The sequence below is a fragment of the Saccopteryx bilineata genome, chromosome 1 (genome assembly GCF_036850765.1).
Source record: "Saccopteryx bilineata isolate mSacBil1 chromosome 1, mSacBil1_pri_phased_curated, whole genome shotgun sequence".
Lineage (NCBI taxonomy): Eukaryota > Metazoa > Chordata > Mammalia > Chiroptera > Emballonuridae > Saccopteryx > Saccopteryx bilineata.
The window spans coordinates 14,575,388-14,583,182 of record NC_089490.1 but is presented as its reverse complement, the minus strand read 5'-3'; the positions used below and the strand labels follow the sequence as shown (position 1 = coordinate 14,583,182).

Below are 7,795 nucleotides of genomic sequence, written 5' to 3'. Positions count from 1 at the left end.
ATGAGGGATTGCTTCTGGAGAGAGAAACAGGTCCTTAGTGTCGCTCACCTCCAGGGACACCATTAGCACCGTTGAGTCCTTGTGGGCAGCGCCCCTCTGGGGTTGTGCTGTCCAAAGCCAGCCTGTCTTGGGGTGCAAGGTAAGCTTATTTGTCATAATATATATATATATTTTTTTTAAATAGCTAACACCATTTGAAATAATCATTCACATAATTTCAAAAACATATTCCAATTTCTGGTGCTAGCTGAACCTACTGAATTAAAATTGGGCGAGGGCCAGCCAGCGACTCAAGTGCAGTGTTTTGAAAACTCTGCCCAGGGTGGAAACCTCCTCCCCCTCCACCCTCACTGCCGAGGGAACCCTGACTTAGTCTGTCTCTGCCTCCGCGGAGAACTGGGAATGGGTGGGGTGGGAGCTCAGGCTGAGCGAGCAGGAGCCAGCTTTGCCTCCTGGGCCGCCGCCGGGGGGGCCCCCAGCCCTGCATCCCTGAAACCGGCCTCACGTCTCCCACTTCCCCCGCCCACCGGCCCGCCGGCCAGCCGTCACAGTCACAAGCCCGCATCAGCATCCCCGGCGGCCAGCACTGCTCAAGGCTTTGCCCGGGCTTGCCTTTGGTTGCATCAGCCTCTGGCCTTGCCCGGTGCCAGGGAAGCAAGCCTCCCACTCACCGCTGGATAGAACAGCTAATTATATCACCCAAAGTCCCAGGGTGGGAGCGTGTGGGTATTTTTCAGCTGACCCAGCCTGTTTCTACTTGTTTTTTGCATGATTGTTCTTGACTTTTCAAAAATAATATCTGCCAAACCAGGAAAAAGTCGCCCTGGGCTGTGGAGCACGGTGCTGGGTGCAGCCAGGGCCCGGTCCGGCCGTCCCACCTGCCACTTCGGGAGATGAGAGGAGAGACCGACGCCGACTGAGACCGGAGACCCGGAGACTGGCTCCACACGTGGGACTCAGAAAACAAAAATATCTCTTGGCTCCCCAATCAGGGCTCAGTAGGTGAGGAGGCCCCGAGGACAGGATGCTCTGCGCTCAGCAGAATCCGAAAGGCAAACACTGTTCTGACAGCACCAGTAACAGCAACACAGTCACTCCTTTTTTCAAAAGATCTTTAAAATTCTACTTGTAGTTTAGTCAAAAGTGCAGTTTTGTTTTTCCTTTATTTCCTGTATTTATTTTTTGAAGAGATAATACATTCACATGGTTCACGGTCAAAAGATACAAAATGATATGCAGTGACCCCCACCCCCTCCCCCCTCCAGCCACCCGTTTCCTTCCCAGAGACTGTGGCTGGTTGCTGTGTCTCCTTCCAGAGACAGTCCACACTCCTTTGTCCAAAACCCTTGGGGACAGATGGCTTTCGAAATCCAGTACCCATCAGATTTTAGACAGATATGAGGCCCTGGCCAGTTGGCTCAGTGGATAGAGCATCGGCCCGGCGTCTGGACATCCCCGGTTCGATCCCGGTCAGGGCACACAGAAGAAGCAACCATCTGCTTCTCTTCCCCTCCCTCTCCCCCTCCTCTCTCTCCTATTTTCCCACAGCCAGTGGCTCGATTGGTTTGAGTGTTGGCCCCAGCATCAGCCCCAGGCGCTGAGGATAGTTTGGTTGATTCAAGCATTGGCCCCAGATGAGGGCTGCTGGTTGGATCCCAGTTGGGGCACATGTTGGAGTTTGTCCCACTATATCCTCTCCTCTCACCTAAAATAAAATGAAATGAAATAAAAATAAGAAGAGGCATGAAATACTACGCACCAGTAACAAAGGAAAACGAGGTCACACAGGCAAAAATACCACCCAGATAAGGCTCCGGTGACCAGGCCCAATTAAAGAAAGGGGCCAGATTTCTGACAGATGTGGCCTTGAAAGTCTAAATTGGGAGGCCCCTTCCTAAAACAAAGGGAGGATCCAGTTGGGGTCAAAGTTGACGTAGTGATGGAAGTCTCCAAGAAGAAAAAGAAGGCTCAATTATAAATATAATGTTGCTGAGGTATTTCCCATGCAAACGAACAGTTCTGGAAGCCTCCCTTCACTAACTTCACCACACGTCCACCTCTGTGTGTAGCTGAATAGGGTTGCGGGTGGTAGCGGTGCCTGTGTGAGGAACGGCACCCGGGGTGATAGTTTTAAAACGTAAAGAACCAGAATAACCCGAGCTGGAGGAGGACACAGGAGAGGCAGGAGAGGCAGGGTGGGGCCACCCTGCGGTGCCCAGCTCAGCCGTCTCGTGCACCCTGGGCCTCCCTGCTGGCTCCGTCCGTGTAGGGTGCTCTGGTGGTTCCTCACCCCCATTCACGGCCTCTCCCACTAGTGATAGTAATATCTAATAATAATAATTAGTCTTATAGCAGTTCCCACCTCCTGAGCACTTTTTATTGGCCAGGCACTCTTCTAGGTAACATCCTTGATCTATAGTTACTAAACTTTTTATAACAGCTCTATGATTGAAGCGCCATTACTTTCATCCCCATTTTAAAGATTAAGACACTGAGGTAGAGACAGAGATGAAATCATTTGCTTAAGCCAGACCTAGACAGAGCATGGATTTGCACCCAGACAGAGTGATTATAGAGGCAAAGCTCTTAACCACTGGTAAGTAACAGCGACCATGTAGGTCATGATTATCCAGTGCCGGGTACTCTTCTAAGTATTCACGTGTATCAGCTCAACTAATCCTTACAGGTACTATTATCATACCCATTTTACAGATGAGGCAACCAAAACACAGAAAGTGAAGGCACTTACTTTCACAGTGAGAAAACTACGAAACAGGGACTTGAACCCAGGCAGAAGCCACATTCTTTCTGTATGGAACCGTATCCCGGTGCCATGACTGGACTTAAGGATATACTGAGGGCTGTGGCCATGGTGTACATTTCTCTGCATCACGTGTGGTGCCAAAACTATAGAATTTAATAAGAAACTGTTGGTCAGCCTGACCAGGTGGTGGCGCAGTGGATAGAGCGTCGGACTGGGATGCAGAAGGACCCAGGTTCGAGACCCCGAGGTCGCCAGCTTGAGCGCGGGCTCATCTGGCTTGAGCAAAGAGCTCACCAGCTTGGACCCAGGGTCGCTGGCTCCAGCAGGGGGTTACTCGGTCTGCTGAAGGCCCACGGTCAAGGCACATGTGAGAAAGCAATCAATGAACAACTAAGAAGTCGCAACGCGCACAACGAGAAACTGATGATTGATGCTTCTCATCTCTCTCCGTTCCTGTCTGTCTGTCCCTGTCTATCTCTGCCTCTGTAAAAAAAAAAAAAAAAAAAAAAAAAAGAAACTGTTGGTCAAATAAGCTTATAAATATGGTGTATACGTTTGCTCGCTTTGGGTGTGGGGGACAGACAGGCTGTAAGCTGGCAAAGTCCTTATAGTCTAAGGCTTAATTTTAAGACTAAGCCTTTTCCTCCCTTCTAATACTAAGATCTTCTCAACACTAAGCTTTTCCCCACACCCTTGACTGTTGCATGATATGGGGTGGTGCACTTCTAAGAGGAATCCCTTTATGCCTCAGATAAGTGGCTTTGTATCAGAGACTTCCTCATTTATATATTGGCTTAAAGGCTTTAATTTTCTACACTATAAATCGGGGTCCCCAAACTTTTTATACAGGGGGCCAGTTCACTGTCCCTCAGACCGTTGGAGGGCCGGACTATAAAAAAAAAAAAACTGGCCCTGGCCAGTTGGCTCAGCGGTAGAGCGTCGGCCTAGCGTGCGGAGGACCCGGGTTCGATTCCCGGCCAGGGCACATAGGAGAAGCGCCCATTTGCTTCTCCACCCCTCCGCCGCGCTTTCCTCTCTGTCTCTCTCTTCCCCTCCCGCAGCCAAGGCTCCATTGGAGCAAAGATGGCCCGGGCGCTGGGGATGGCTCTGTGGCCTCTGCCCCAGGCGCTAGAGTGGCTCTGGTCGCAATATGGCGACACCCAGGAGGGTCGCAACATGGCGACGCCCAGGATGGGCAGAGCATCGCCCCCTGGTGGGCAGAGCGTCACCCCCTGGTGGGCGAGCCAGGTGGATCCCGGTCGGGCGCATGCGGGAGTCTGTCTGACTGTCTCTCCCTGTTTCCAGCTTCAGAAAAATGAAAAAAAAAAAAAAAAAAAAAAAAAAAAAAAAAACTATGAATAAATCCCTATGCACACTGCACATATCTTATTTTAAAGTAAAAAAAAAAAAGGAACAAATACAATATTTAAAATAAAGACCAAGTAAATTTAAATCAACAAACTGACCAGTATTTCAATAGGAACTATGCTCCTCTCACTGACCATCAATGAAAAAGGTGCCCCTTCCGGAAGTGCAGCAGGGGCCGGATAGATGGCCTCAGGGGGCTGCATATGGCCCGCGGGCCGTAGTTTGGGGACCCCTGCTATAAATAATGAAGCAGACCAGGAGCTCTTGCTCTCGGTTCTTGCCATCAGCATTGCAGAGGCCTCCCTAATCCCTTGCCGTCTATGAGAAAAGCAAGTTTTCTGCTTTTCCCTTGGCTTTTCTTGTGACTCGCCTGTCTTGGTGAGACACCAATAAACAGAATGGCCCACCATCCTCAGACTCCGCCATTTCTTTACCGTCTGCCCAAATTCAGTGACAACCTGCACGTGAATGGCCACGAGGGCGGCCTCTGGCCTTACAGAAACCAATTTATGTTCTTCTAAGATATGCTTTCTGATAAATATACACAAAAATCATATTCCAAGTTAATTATAGAAAATCTGGACTATCCAGACAGGCTCTGAGAAGAAATGCAAGTCATCCTCACTGCGGCAAGATAACAAGAGCTAACATTTGGTGGCTTTCCAACCAGTGTTACAAAATCGGGATCCCCCTCCACGTCCTGTTTTGTAACCTCCTATTTCTCACCATCACATCGCAAACCTGTTCCCACGTTCTTACATTTTCTTCAGCAACTTCCGCAGAGGAATACCTGTGATTGTTCAAGTGTCCTGCTCAGAATGCTGGCAGCAATGAGCCAGAGTGTCCCCCACAAACAGCCCCCTCCCCAGGGACCCCTCACATCTGCCCACCCTATAGCACAACCCCTTCTTCCTGGTATCTCTGGAGAGCTCGTGGCATTCCCTCTGCCTTCTTCCTTAGACTGAGTTCTCCTCCGCTCCTGCTAACAGTGTGTCCCCATCCTTCTCAACACCCCGTATCTCTCCTAGCCTGTGTCCACGTCCAAGTGACTCTACACCCTTCTCACACCCTTCATTAGTCACAATCGAACTTCCCCATCCTGTTCCCCACTCTCACAGGACTTGCTAGCAACTGTCCTATTCCATCCGCAAACTGGCATTAGGCGATGTCTGTTACAGTGCACAGAGTGACAGGGGAGACGATGCCAGCTAGGGTACTGGAGGCTGCAGTGTGGGAGTCCCTTCCAGGGATACAGGTGAATTTTGAGCAGGGGCCTCAAGGCACAGTCCCTTTACCAAAAAAGGATCTGTCTCTCCTGGTGTGATTTCAAGCTACCAGACAGGACCTGTGAGAGCTATTTCAGTGCAGGGAACTCTTTTGATGTACTTTAAACCCTAACTGGGAGGTGGAGGCCTAATCCACCCTGAGGGTGGGGCAGCCTGGGCGCCTTGCCCCATTAGGGTGGAATGAAAGGCTTTTGAAGGTGGTGGCTCAAGACAGGTGGCTTCTTGATTCTAGCCAAGGTGTCTCAATCAGGATGGAGGATGGAGGATGGAGGGGTCCGTGCAGGCAGCTGGCAAGAGGGGGAAAGCCTGGATGGGGCGAACAGGGAGCTGGATCTTCCAGGCTTGCTCTGCCGGTGACCTGTGCTGTGTGACTTTAGGCAGGAACCTAGGCTTCTCTGGCATCATTGTCATAATGGCACCTATGCTACCTACTTCACAGGTTTCTGTAAGGATCAGGTGAGCTAAGTTCAGTAAAAGTGTTTTGCAAAGGCAAAACCCCCAAATCAGGTTGGTTAGGCCTCAGTGCCGCTCTTCTCTTCGACAGCAGCTTCATTTTAAAGGCACATTTCCCCTACAGACAAATGGGGAGAGGCGATGGGACTTGGTGTTCAAGCACCATGCCTGGGGCTCCGAAGCTCTGGGCCACCTTTCTCTACCCCCCAGAACTGCTCAGACTTTATTACTGGTATTAAGTAGGGGTCCAGGTTCCATTCGTGGTAATAATGCCTGAGGTGACTATTATCCTGGGTTGCCTGAGATTGAGGAGTTTCCTAAACGTAGGGCTTTCAACGCTAAAACCAGGCCAGGCGGGGCACACAGGACGGCTGGTCACAGCAGGTGTGTGGTTTTTGTCCGGTGTGGTCAGGGTGGGTATGTGTGTGGTTATTCGTGTTTGTGAGCAACGGGGGTAGTGTGAATATGCTGGTACATGAAGGTTCTGCGTGTTGGGCATTACGTTGCTGAGTGTGTGAAGTTGTGATGTTTACATGTGTTTGTGAATGTGTCCATGTGTGTACAGCTTGTATAGTATGTTATACTTAATGTATAATGGTATGTTATAGTTAACGTATAATGGGTAATGTATGCATGACGTTTGTGTGCAATGAGGGTGTGTTTTCTTCAGCGGGGGTGTAAGTGTATATTTTGTGTTTGGTACAGTGTGGAATGCACGCATGTCAATAGGGTAAGGAGGCAACAGTGCATTGTGGTGTGTGACGTCTAACTCCGTGTGTGCGTGATACACACGGTGTCTGCAGCGTGCGCAGGTGTAAGCGGGGCGCTGTGCGAGTACTTTGGGATGTCCTCATGTCTTTGGTGAGCAGAGCGAAGGCGGGGCCGCGTTGAGGTCTGTGCGCCCTGCGCGCTGGGCCGAGCCACGTGTGTAGATGCAGGTGTGCTGTGCGCATGCTCTGAGCGCCGATGTGCGTGGGCTTTGTTCGGTGCGTCGAGATGCGTGTCGCCTGGGGGCCGACGGCAGCGTGTGCTGTTGAGTGTGGCCGTGTGTGCTAAGGCATCTGTGCCGCGTGTGCGGTGCCCCCATGCGCACGATGCTCGGGCGGGGTACGCGGAGAGGGGGGCGGAGGGGCAGCAGGGCGGGGGCACCGTGGGGGCCTCCGCGGGGGGCCGGCGACTGGCCGCCAGGACATGCCCGGGCAGACCTCCGGCCGCCGCGGCCGCCGCCCGGGACCGAGCCGCGGGGCATTCTGGGAAGTGGCCACGCCCGCCGCAGGGGCCGCTGGGAAGCGGCGGCGGCACAGGCGCCGCAGGCATATCGCGGCTCTCTTGCTGGGGGCTGGGCTCGGTTAGGGCCGCTGAGTGATTAAGTTGTCTTTCTTCGTAGAGGCTGGCGTTGACCGCGCGCCTTGCCCCGGACGTGTGTTTCCCCCGTTTCATCCTCGCAGCCAGCCTCCGAGGGGCGGAGTTCTTCCTGCACCGCGCTGGCGAGTTACCTGCGGATCCGAGAAGCGCAGGAGCCGCTTCACCCGGGTCCCTGACGCCCCGACTTCACTACAAGTGAACTTAGGGCGAGAAAAACGCCGCAGAAAAATGGAACTCCCTGGATAGCCTGACCCTGAGTCCCCCCCCCCCCCCAAACCTGTCGAAAGGTGTTCGCCAGAATCTCTGCTAAGACCTTTCTGAATTTCTCGCTCCGGATGGAAAGTGAATCAAGGTGCCATGAAAACCAGGTTGGAAGAACGAAGATACTTGATAAGCGTGTGTGGTATGATATGATACTTTCTAGAGAGTATGTAGTTGAATAATGAAGAAGCCAATTGTCCAGAATTATGATAGTTGATACCCATTGTGGAGTGAAGGATTAACATCTTTTTTGTTGTTTTGTTTTTGAGAGAGACAGATTATGGCTGGAGGCGTGGCA

General features: G+C 51.8%; 1 long non-coding RNA gene across 1 annotated transcript; it reads right to left on the bottom strand.

Annotated features, from left to right (window-relative positions):
* Positions 1–1,560: 1,560 nt before the first annotated feature.
* On the bottom strand, positions 1,561–5,070 carry LOC136319792 (uncharacterized). The gene is made up of 3 exons (XR_010728220.1): positions 4,892–5,070; positions 2,750–2,907; positions 1,561–1,705 (listed from the first exon to the last, which is right to left on the bottom strand). It is a non-coding gene; the product is annotated as an uncharacterized lncRNA (long non-coding RNA).
* Between the last annotated feature and the right edge of the window lie 2,725 nt (positions 5,071–7,795).